The following is a 12,045-nucleotide window of genomic DNA, read 5'->3' on the forward strand; positions in this document are numbered from 1 at the left end:
ACAGTGGCCTAATCAATGTCCTGTACAGCCGCAACATGACCTCCCAACTCCTGTACTCAATACTCTGACCAATAAAGGAAAGCATACCAAACGCCTTCTTCACTATCCTATCTACCTGTGAATCCACTTTCAAGGAGCTATGAACTTGCACTCCAAGGTCTCTTTGTTCAGCAACACTCCCTAGGACCTTACCATTAAGTGTATAAGTGTCAAGATAGGAAGTGATGTAGTGCCACCTGACACGATTATTGGGACAACTCCACAGAGGCCGGTTTCCTGTCACCAAGTCACCCTTTATTTACACGTGTATTGTACATGACACTGACCCAGCTAGCTCAGAGTCGAGAGTGCAGTGCTGTAAAAGCATAGCTGGTCAGACAGCATCCAATGAGCAGGAGAATCGATGTTTCAGGCATAAGGCCTTCATCAGGAATGAGGCTAGTGGGTAGGGGCTGAGAGATAAATGGGAGGGGGGGGGTGTTGGGGGGGAGGTACCTGGGAAAGTGATAGATGGATGGAAGTGAGGGCGAAGGTGATAGGTCAGAGGGGGCAGTCCAGAGGACGGTGCCAGATCTCAGAGTGAACAGAACCCCTGAAACTCCTACTAATATCTATCAGCTAGGACTCCCTGATGGGACCAAGCTAACAACCCCAATCAGGGAACTCATATTCTAGGAGGTCCACCTGGCCGACCTCAATACAACCACCACAATTATAATCAGAGTGTCCATCAGCTTTATGACAAGTTGAGTTCCTCATTTGATGTTGTTTCAGTTAGTGATGTTTGTAAATAAAAATTCATGATTTAAAAATAAAATGCAAAGAACTGCTGGAAATCTGAAACAGAAACAGAAATTGCTGGAGAAACTCAGCAGGTCTGGGAGCGCCTGTGGAGAGAGAGCAACATCAATGTTTCGGATGCAGTGATCCTTCTTCTGAAGAAGTGTCACTGGACTCGAAACTTTGACTCTGCTTTCTCTCTATAGATGCTCCCAGACCTGCTGAGTTTCTCCAGCTATTTCTGTTTTGGGTCATTATTTTTACGCCTACTTCAGCAGACTCCATTGTTAATCCTTGGCAACACAATAAGACTAAGAATGGTCCTATAGCTGCTGGTCCCCCTCCAAGACACTCACCATCCTGACTTAGAAATATATCACCGTTCCTTCAGTGTCACTGGGTCAAAATCCTGGAATTTCCTCCCTAAGGGTATTATGGGTTTACCTACAGCACATGGGCTGCAGCGGTTCAAGAAGGCAGCTCACCACTACCTTCTCAAGGGTAACTAGGGATGGGCAATAAAAACTGGGCCAAACCAGTAATGCCTACATCCTGTGACTGAAAAAAAGGAAAACCTGACAGTGGCCGCAGGTGGAAGGAAAACAGGTGAACAAACAACATATTGAAGGAACAGATCAGAATGGAAATACCATTGCTGTTATTTGACACGTTGTGCAGAGAGCAGGATCTAATCAGAAATGGAATGGGTCTCACTGAACTGAGCAGGACACATCTGCTCACAACCAGTGAGTGTGCTGACCAGGAAAAGACTGCATATGACAAACAGATAAAAGAGTTGAATGCCTGCTTGAGTCTCCAGAAAAATACCATTGCCGAGCAGGTGAAATTTAATAAGTACACCAAGTGACTGGGAGAAAACACCCATTTATTTATCAACAATCCACACATGCTGACGGAAAATTGGAATGTAGCAGCTTAAAAGAAGAATTAATCAAGGACCGAATTGTAATCAAAGTCTTAGATCAAATATTGTTGAATGTCTTAGAGGTGAGGGATGACTTGGTATTAACAAAAGCCGTTCATTGGAGCAGACAGGCTGAGGTTAGGAAGAGAATAATTCAGTCATTCGGGGTGATAGGGAGAATCAATTGCAGACACAAAAGCTGACTGAGCAATTGTTTAAACCTAAGAATGAAAGCCTGGTTGTGGCAGGAAGAGAGGAGGCATAGAGAGTTTTGATCAACCATTCTGACTTTCTGCTAAATTGTCCTAGCAAATGCATTTTCTTTTGTGAAGGTGAGTCACTTTAAAGTAAGATGTTGCAGCAAGAAGCTTGTGGTGTCCCTACCTCTGAGCCAGGAGGCCCAAGCTGAGGTCCCCCCTGTTTCACAGATGTATAGTAATATCTCTGAACAGATTGATAAGAATATGCCTATATTGCATAAGCAAAAAGATAAAGCCCCCCCAAAATGTAAGACCCTAAGAAATAAAAAAATGTTAATGACATAGAGATGCCATTTCTGGGCAATGTCAGAAGATTGGGTCAAGTTTATTGGAGAGTTCCGATCGAAGTGGACACACATGCTTTAAATTAGATACGAGTGCGGCAGTTCCAGTTATTCAGATGCTGAGCAGTGGTTAGAGAAAAATCTTCATCAGTCATCACAAACATAACTCCATGGACCAGACGTCCAGAGCTTAAAGTCAAAGAACAAATTGACAGTGCAGTCCACATAATGGGAGGCTTCCTCCAGTGAGGGACGAGCTGACAAGTAATTTTGTTATGAAGCTGAAGTGCCCAGCCTTAGGACTGCCTTAAAACCTCATTGTTAACACGTATCACCTCCCAGCACCAACACTTTCGTCATCCCATTAACGCCGTGCCAGTAGGGTAGCTGTAAAAGCTAGTATTCCTCCTTATGAAGTGCATTTAATTTGGTCAAACTAAAATTCTGGAAGCTCATTGTTCAGAATTACAAAATGGCTGCCTCTGTTTGGCGGGTGCAACAGTATTGTAGCAACCAGCTGGTAAACTGATAGTGGGCTGTTTTGAGGATAGGTCCTGGTTGTTAAAATCCTGGAACGTAGAACATTGAACAGTACAGCAGAGGAACGGGCCCCTTGGCCCACGATGTTGTGCCAAACATGATGCCAAATTAAATCAATCCCTTCTGCCTGCCCTTGGTCCATATTCTTCCATTCCTTGCATATTCAAGTGGTTATCTAAAATACCGCAATCATATCTTCACGACCACCACCCTTGGCAGCATGTTCCAGACTCCTACCACTCTGTGTACAAAGCCGGCCCCTGGGTAGCACAGTGGCTCAGTGGTTAGCACTGCTGCCTCACAGCGCCAGGGACCTGGGTTTGATTCCAGCCTTAGGTAACTGTCTGTGTGGAGTTTGCACATTCTCCCAGTGTCTGTATTGGTTTCCTCCCCCAGTCCAAAGATGTGCAGGTGAGGTGAATTGGCCATGCTAAATTACTCATGGTGTTAGATGCATTAGTCAGGGGTAAATATAGGGCAGGGGAATGGGCCTGGGTGGGTTACTCTTTGGAGGGTTAGTGTGGAATGGTTGGGCTGGCGAGTCTGTTTCCATACTGTTGGGAATCTAATCTCTCATCTCCTTTGAACTTTCCCCCTCACCTTAAATGTATGCCCTCTTGTTTTAGACTTTTCAACTCTGAGAAATAGATTCTGACCGTTAACCCTATCTATGCATCTCATAATTTTATAGACTTCAGTCAAGTCTCCCCTCAGCTTCTGCCACACGAGAGAAAACAACCCTAATCTGTCCAGCCTCTCCTTAGAGCTCATATCCTCTAATCTTCATTTCAAGCATGAAAAACAAATCAAAATGTTATGGAGCTGGTAAATATTCCGATTAGATCCATGCATTAGTGTAAAGTTGGAAATAAAATGCACAGAAACGGCGTTGATTCAGAAATTATTCTTTTTTTGTTGATTATTTTCAGATTGGTTGGTTTGAGTGACTTTGTGTAATTAGGGTCAGTGGTTGTAACCTCCTGGAAGTATCTTGTGTAAAGAAATAATAGAGTGTGCTCACCTTTATACTTGACTTGCCCAATAGCTGAAGGGAGGAGTGTAGAGCTGACAGTGCAGAAAAGCCCATTGTGTTTCATTCATCCTCCTCAATTTGATAAGCCGTAGGAAAGATGCTGAGGTTTTTCTTTCTAGTGAGCTTCTCACAGAACATCAATCCAGGTATCTTTAGAAGGGACTGTGAATGCAACAGATGGACTAGTATCCAGTGAATAAACTGGAAAACAGTAACCTTGTTATGGTTATTGATGAGGGGCCAGGAATACTCTTCTGGTCCAGGGAGGATTGTAAACGGCTTGATAAATCAATACGCAGTTATTGCCGAGTCCAGCTTTAATTTGCTCAGACTAGAGTTCCTTCACGTTTCGAAAGTCAATAATGCTGCTCCTTGAAGTTTAAAGAGGCAATGCTGACTTTCTGCGTACCTCAGCTAGGGTCTGCCTCTGCACTGCAGGAGAGTTGATGGGACTGATACTGAGTGGTGGGGCACGGATAGGGAGCAAGGTAGGTGCCTCAATGTAAGGAAGTGGAGATGGGAGAAAGAAAGACTTACTTTTGCTCTGTTCTTGACTGTTTATGGGAGTACTTTACAGCCAATGGAGTGGGGACACTGCTGTGATGGAGGAACCGTTGCTGCCAAATGGCGCACAGCAAGATCCCACAACCAGATATCATAATCTGCTCAGAGGATGTTGGTAAATGGATAAATATTGGCCAGGGCTCTTCTTCAAAACAGCAGCCATGGAATCTTTTATAACCTCCTGAGCAGTTGTTTGGGGCCTCAGTTTGATGGCCAATCCAGTGCTACCCAAACTTTCTCCCACTGCAGCCCCATTTCAAGGCTTGACATTTCCCATGAATCCTCAGAGGGAATGGGATTATGGGGTTGCGAGAACCTGAGGGAGTAATGGAGCCAAAATGTCAGGAGGCCACCCCAACTGGGGGACCATACCCCCTTACGTAGGCAAACCCTGATCTAACAAGAAAACCACCACCTCTAACACTGCAGCTGGAATGACAATGGACATTTTGTTTCAGCCCAAGTGTGGGAGGGGGTCTTGAACTCAGAACCTTATGACACTTGTTGCTGTTTGAGCTACTGGCAGTGCTGAGTGAGGCCATGTTACTCAGCAGCTAGAGTAAGATAATTGTTAGCTACATTGTTGAGAGTGTGGTACTGGAAAAGCACAGTAGCTCAGGCAGCATCCAAGGAGCAGGAGAATCGATGTTTCGGGCATAAGCTCATGATCAGGAATATGATCCTGATGAAGGGCTTATGCCCGAAACGTTGATTCTTCTGCTCCTCGGATGCTGCCTGACCTGCTGTGCTTTTCCAGCACCACACTCTCAACTCTGACCTCCAGCATCTGCAGTCCTAACTTTCTCCGAATTGTTAGCTACATGCCTGGATAAATGTGTAACCAGTTTGGGGTGGGGGGGGAGGGGGTTGTTCTGTCCTTCAGCTGCTTAAGGATGGAGGTGGAGGTTGTGAAACATAATGACAAATAGCCTACACATCAAGGTGATTGCATTAAGATAAAAATACATTGCAACACCAACAGAATGTGCAAAACCAAGGCATGGAACGGTAATTACTTCCTGAAATGGACTTTTGGCACTGGGTAAAATTAGCATGGAATCTGTTACAGCCAAAAGAAAATGCCAGTCCTTTAAGACTTTCCAAACAGATGACTCATTTAACTGCAACTTCTGGGTATTGGAAATCGAATTCAAGAGGAAAAAAAAGATTAATGTGGTGGAATGTGGCTAATAAATCATTGAGATTATTTGGTGTAAATATGACTTTTTCCCTTATTCATTGACATCCTTCATATTATGAATCGACTAAGGGAGAACAGTGACAGGAATATATTTTCAATTTAGCATACTATCTTCTCACATGGTTTTTCAACAGAGTCAACTGAATTCAGTTGTTGGGTACTCCATCCTCTGAATTAAAATGTTAATTTTATGGGTTCAACAATAACAGTAACATAGAGTTATACTGGGAATTTAACACAGTAAAACAGCAAAATAAAGTGCTTCAGTGACTGAAGGGAGCAACCTGAATACTGAGTGAAAGCAAGAACTATTAGGACAGATGATGAAAAGTGTTCTATTGGGAATCTTTGATGTGGAGGTGCCGGTGTTGGACTGGGGTGTACAAAGTTAAAAATCACACAACACCAGGTTATAGAACAACAGATCTTTTTGGAAGTACTTGCTTTTAGAGCGCTGCTCTTTCATTGGGTGATGAAGGTGCAGCGCTCCAAAAGCTAATACTTCTAAATAAACCTGTTGGGCTATAGCCTGGTGTTGTGTGATTTTGGACTCTGTCGAGAATCTGAGAGGGACGAAGGGAGTGGAGAGGTAGGGGTGCCTCAAGAGGGAATTCCATTATCTTGGGGCAGACCAACTACCTATGACGGAGTCCATAGATGTGGAGCTGGAAAAGCACAGCAGGTCAGACAGTATCTGAGGAGCAGGAAAGTCACTGTTTCAGACTGATGAAGGGTTTCAGCCCGCATCTTTGATTTTCCTGCTCCTTGAATGCTGTCTGACCTGTTGTGCTTATCCAGCTCTACATCTATTGACTTTGGCTTCCAGCATCTGCAGTCTTTACTGTCTCCTACCAATGACAGAACTGATAGAGCAAGAGTCAGACTGATGTGAGGCTCCATGGATGTTTTATGGGCTGGAGGAGGCTGCAGAGATAGTTTCATTGGCTCCTAGTTTAGTTGCATCAACATCACAGACACATTTCCATGTTCTACCAAGATTTATATGGATATTTACTTTACTCAATTGAAATGTTATGACACATCTCTTGGAGAAGGTGGGATTTGAACCCAGACCTCCTGGTTCAGGCTCCCTGTGACCCAAGAGCTCTTACATGGATAGCATTGGCTAAGCCAGATTTGATGCAGAGGTGACCATTGTGACCACGGAAACATCCTACTGAATGTAATCCAAAGATGGGGCTTGAAGATTTCACGTGTGGGGCCTGTGCTCATTTCCTTTGGCCATTTGTTCCCCTGGAGATTGTCCTTGGGAAGAAAGATTGTGAATACTTTGCCCAGAAGACAAAGGCTCATTGTAGTGTTTGTGGATGGCTGTCTTGTGTTTTGTCATTGCTGGGAGCAGCAGGTATCTGTTTGTACCAATTCCCATCTGTCCGTTCCAAATTTAGGAACAAAAGAGGAGTACAGCACACGTAAAGGCCCTTCAGCCCCTCCAAGCTTGTGTCGATCATCATGCCTTAACTAAACTAAAAAAAGCAACCTTCTGCCCTTATTCAGTCCATATCCCTCTATTCCCTCCCAATTCACCTAACCATCCAGGTGCCTCTCAAATGTCACCAATGTGCCTGCTTCCACCACCTCTTCTGGCAATGCGTTTTAGGCTCCTATCACTCTCTGTGTGAAACTTTCCCCCTCTCACCTTGAGCCTATGTCCCCTCATCATTGAGGCTTCAACCTTGCAAGAAAGCCTCTGAGCATGCGCCCTATCTATGCCTCTCATAATGTTGTAGGCCCCTAACAGGTCTCCTCTCTGCCGCCATCTTTCCAGTGAAAACAATCCTCGTCTTTAACAGGACACGGTCAGTATGTTTTTCTCCCTCTGCTGCTGCAGTGATTTGAATTCCAAATCTTTGATCAAAGATATGTCATTGGTGGATTGCCTAGACTGATCCATGTAGAATCGAGTAACTTTGAATCAATTTAACCCTTTTCATATCTCTCATCATATAAGGATCCCACACACAAATTCTATGCTTCAGGCTTAGGTGAACGTATTTGGTAAGAGTCATAGAGCCATAGATATGTACAACACTGAAAAAGGCCCTTTGGCTGATCAAGTGTTTACTAGTCAAAAATAACCACCTAATTATTCTAATCCTATTTTCCAGCACTTGGCCTATTTCGCTGCTCGTTAGATGCTGCCTGAATTGCTGTGCTCTTCCAGCACCACTGATCCAGAATCTAGAGCCTGGTATACCTGGGCATCACAACTGCACATTTCTGCCTCTACCATCCTTCCAGGCAGTGACTTTCAGATTTCCACCACCCTCTGCATAAAAAATGTTTTCCTCACATCCCCTCTCAACCTCTTGCCTCTTAACTTAAATCTATGCCCCCTCCACCATGGGGTAATGGTTTTTTCCCCATCTACCCTGGCTATGCCACTCATAATTTTATATATCACAATCATGTTCCTCCTCAGTCTCCTCTTCAAGGAAAACAACCCCAGTCTATCCAAATTCGCTTCATAACTAAAAGTCTCCAGCCCAGGCAACATCCTGATGAACTTTCTCTGCTATAAATCTTGTGTTTTTTTGTTGCAGTATCAAATTGGGCATGCTTCTTCAGATTAATACAAACTTATAACTGTGCATCTTCGCCTTAGACATGACTTCAACTTCACTAGTGTTGGTTCTCATCAAGCTGCCCAGTTATCATAATTAACTACCAATTAACTAAGTAGCCCAGAGGCTTGAAGACTTGGCATTCTGATCATATACAAGCTAAGCATATTTGACCAATTGCCAAGGTCACTTTTTCCCTATCTCTGTCGACCACTACCAACATCTTTGCTATCCACCTTCCTGTAAAATGCTGAAGATAACAGTTTTGTTAATGTTGAAAAAGTCTTCGGCCTCTAGGTACCAGTAGAAAAATGTCCTTACAAAACATGCTCCCCATTACATTTTTCCCCTCTCAATAACTTAATCATTCAGTTGTTCTACAACTCATTTTAACATTGGGTAAAAAGTTTCGATCTCAATCCTTGTTCCATACTAAGCCAAGACAAGATTGCGATCTGGTGAACCTGGTGTGAACACATTCCAAAGCCAGATCTAGGAACCCAGACACCCATCTTTTATATAATATCAGATATATGTACAGAATGCAGCCTCCTCCCTAAATGATCCCAGTTTTCCAGTGGTCTCATGTTATTTGTGCTCAAAGGACAGGTATGCAATCCTTTATCCGAAACCCTTGCGGCCAGCTGGTTTTTAGAATTCCAGAATAAGTGACAGTTTAATGATGAAATAAAAAACTCTTACCGAACAGCAGACGAACCTGTGAGTACTACAACGCTGAGACAGAATTGACACCTGCCATCAGAGTGACATGGGTCAAGTGGGTGTGGAGTTGGGTTAATCGTTTGCATGCCAAACAACTTTGTTATGGAAAAACAAACTTCAAGAGAAAACCTTCGGATTTCAGAGCTTTTTGGATTTTGGCCGCGAGGGTTTCGGATAAAGGATTGTGTACCTGTACTTCATGAATTGTCCTATATTTGTATGTGCTCATCCATAATAATACAGTTAAGATGCCATTAATAATGTTGATTAACAAGTGTAAATGAGTGCATTACATATTATAGTTGGTTTAGGTTATGTAGGAACAGTGTCTTATAGGGGTTAGACATGTACAAAATATTTGCAATGAGGTACATAGTTCTATGAAAGTTGCATCGTAGATATGCAGGGTGGTTAAGAAAGCGTTTAGCATGCTTGTCTTCATTGCTCAGACCGTTGAGTATAGGAGTTGAGATGTCATGTTGAGGTTATATAGGACATTAATTGGTGAGGCCACTTTTGTCATACTGTGTCAAGTTTTGGTTGCCCTGTTATAGGAAGGGTGTTACTTAATTGAAGAAGGTTTAGAAAAGATTTACAAAGATGTTGCTGGGGCTGGAGGATTTGAGTTATAAGGAGAGGCAGGACAAGCTGGGACTTTTTTTCACTGGACCGTAGGTGGCTGAGGGGTGACTTTATACAGGTTTATAAAATCATGAAGTCCATAGATAAGGTGAATAGCAAAGGTCTTTTCCCCAAAGTAAGGGAGTCAAAACTACAGGGTAATTTTTTAAGATGAGAGGAGAAAGATTTAAAAGGGATCTGAGGGGAAACTTTTTCACAAAGATAGTGGTTTGTGTGTGGAATGAACTGCCGGAGGAAGTGATAGATGCAGGTACAGTTCCATTGAAAAGACATTTGGACAGGTACACAAATAGGAAAAACTAGTGGGACATGGGCCAAACGCAGGGAAATGGGACTAGTTTAGTTTAGGAAACATGGTTGGCATGGGCGAGTTGGACCAAAGGGCCTGTTTCCATGCTGTATGACTCTATGACACCAGTAATCATAATTGCATCAGTACTTCTTTAAAACCCCAATTCAAGGCATTCTCCTTCATAACAATGCATCCTACCTCCCATCTCATCCCTTCTTCCATTAACAGCTCATCACTTATTTCATTATCCTCATACAATCCAATCCTTACCTGTCACTCCATTACATTTCCCTTCCCATGCTTCCTTTTCTTACGCCATTCCCTACCTGTCCCCATTCCATCCTTTTCCCTCAACCCCCACCTCTGCTTATACTCAAACGTACAGAGTTGGGAGGGAGACGTACAGTGTGGAAGCAGGCCATTCAACCTATACTGACCTTCAAAAAAGCATCCCATCTCCTACCCTACCCCACCCCTGCATTTCCCATGGATGATCTACCGCAGCTACACATGTTTGGACGGTGGGAGAAACCAGAGCAAGTTCCTACAAACACAGGCAGAATGTACAAACTCCACACAGACAGTTGCCCGAGGCTGGAATTGAACCCAGGTCTCTGGGAGGCAGCAGTGCTAACCACTGAGCCAATGTGCCAACGCAATTGGATGGGGCTGGAGAATAGCTGACATTTATGAAATTTTGAATCAATTATTGGGGTGAGTGGAACAAGACTCATAAATATGAGTAAATTGGTTTCCCTTCCAACCCCAGCTTATCCTCTGCTCTGCTTCCAACAGACTTAAACGTCAAGGCACTGATAGCTCAGATGCTGAATTAGCAGATGGGACAGGAAGTTAGATTTGTGCATTCCAAGTGCTCTTGGCTCACATCCTTACCAATACTGTTATGAAATTTACGGAAATGTATTTTTTTTCCTTCCACTAGTTGTACGGGTGAGAAGACTAAGCTCTTCATTATTAAAGTTGCTAATTTATGGAGCAGGCTGCTACATAGCTCAGTAAACATTGGCATAATGAGAAGGCAATTGGATAGATTCTTGGCTCAGCAGTGAGCAGAATGTGGTGGGTTGCGTGTCAGAGCTAGACTGGGGAGATTAAAGGTTGGGTGGGTTGGGTACATGCAACACGATCCAGCATTCTTACTCCTGATGTCAGTCTGATATGCCATTGGGCAACATGACACACCTCCCAATTGAACAAAGCTTCTCTACAAATGGACGTTAAAGTTTAGTGGTGTGTTCTGGGGAGTCTGCTTCTGTCTGTGACATTCCTGAGAGAAAAGATGAGACAAAAAGCAGAACTGCTATATGTCTTGTTACTGACAACAAGTTGAAGCACATGAACATTTTCTTGTGGCTTGGGAGTTTTTAAATCAAGCAATGAGCATGGTTGCCTATGAATACCTGACAGGATTGGTGCATCAAGATTCTGGATTAGTGGTGCTGGAAGAGCACAGCAGTTCAAGCAGCATCCAAGGAGCAGCGAAATCGACGTTTCGGGCAAAAGCCCTTTATCAGGAATAAAGGCAGTGAGCCTGAAGCATGGAGAGATAAGCTTGGGGGGGGTGGGGGTGGGGAGAAAGTAGCATAGAGTACAATGGCTGAGCACGGGAAAGGTGGGGGACACTGACAATGCGGGATGGCCTGGGGGATTCCCCGGGGATGGAAAGATCGGACTCCACAGTCCCACGCGGACACTGAGCCTTGTCGCTGCTCCTGGGATGTCCACGTTTGGACCAGGCAGTGTAGGCTAACGGTGAGGGGGAAGGGTCAGGCCTGGCTCCTTCACCAATCGGATACTCACCACACTGGAGACATTTGGAGAGGCACCGTGCTGCATTAAGGTGGTCACAATGTTCAGGTTCCCCATGAAGGCAGCAACATGCAGGGGGGTCAGCCCTGACTGGAGAGTAAGCAGAGTTAGAGACAGACTGAGACACTCAGGGACAGGGAGAGACAGGGACAGGGAGAGACAGGGAGACACTCAGGGACAGGGAGAGACAGGGACAGGGAGAGACAGGGAGACACTCAGGGACAGGGAGAGACAGGGACAGGGAGAGACAGGGAGACACTCAGGGACAGGGAGAGACAGGGACAGGGAGAGACAGGGAGACACTCAGGGACAGGGAGAGACAGGGACAGGGAGAGACAGGGAGACACTCAGGGACAGGGAGAGACAGGGACAGGGAGAGACAGGGA

This window comes from Chiloscyllium plagiosum, chromosome 20 (genome assembly GCF_004010195.1).
Source record: "Chiloscyllium plagiosum isolate BGI_BamShark_2017 chromosome 20, ASM401019v2, whole genome shotgun sequence".
Lineage (NCBI taxonomy): Eukaryota > Metazoa > Chordata > Chondrichthyes > Orectolobiformes > Hemiscylliidae > Chiloscyllium > Chiloscyllium plagiosum.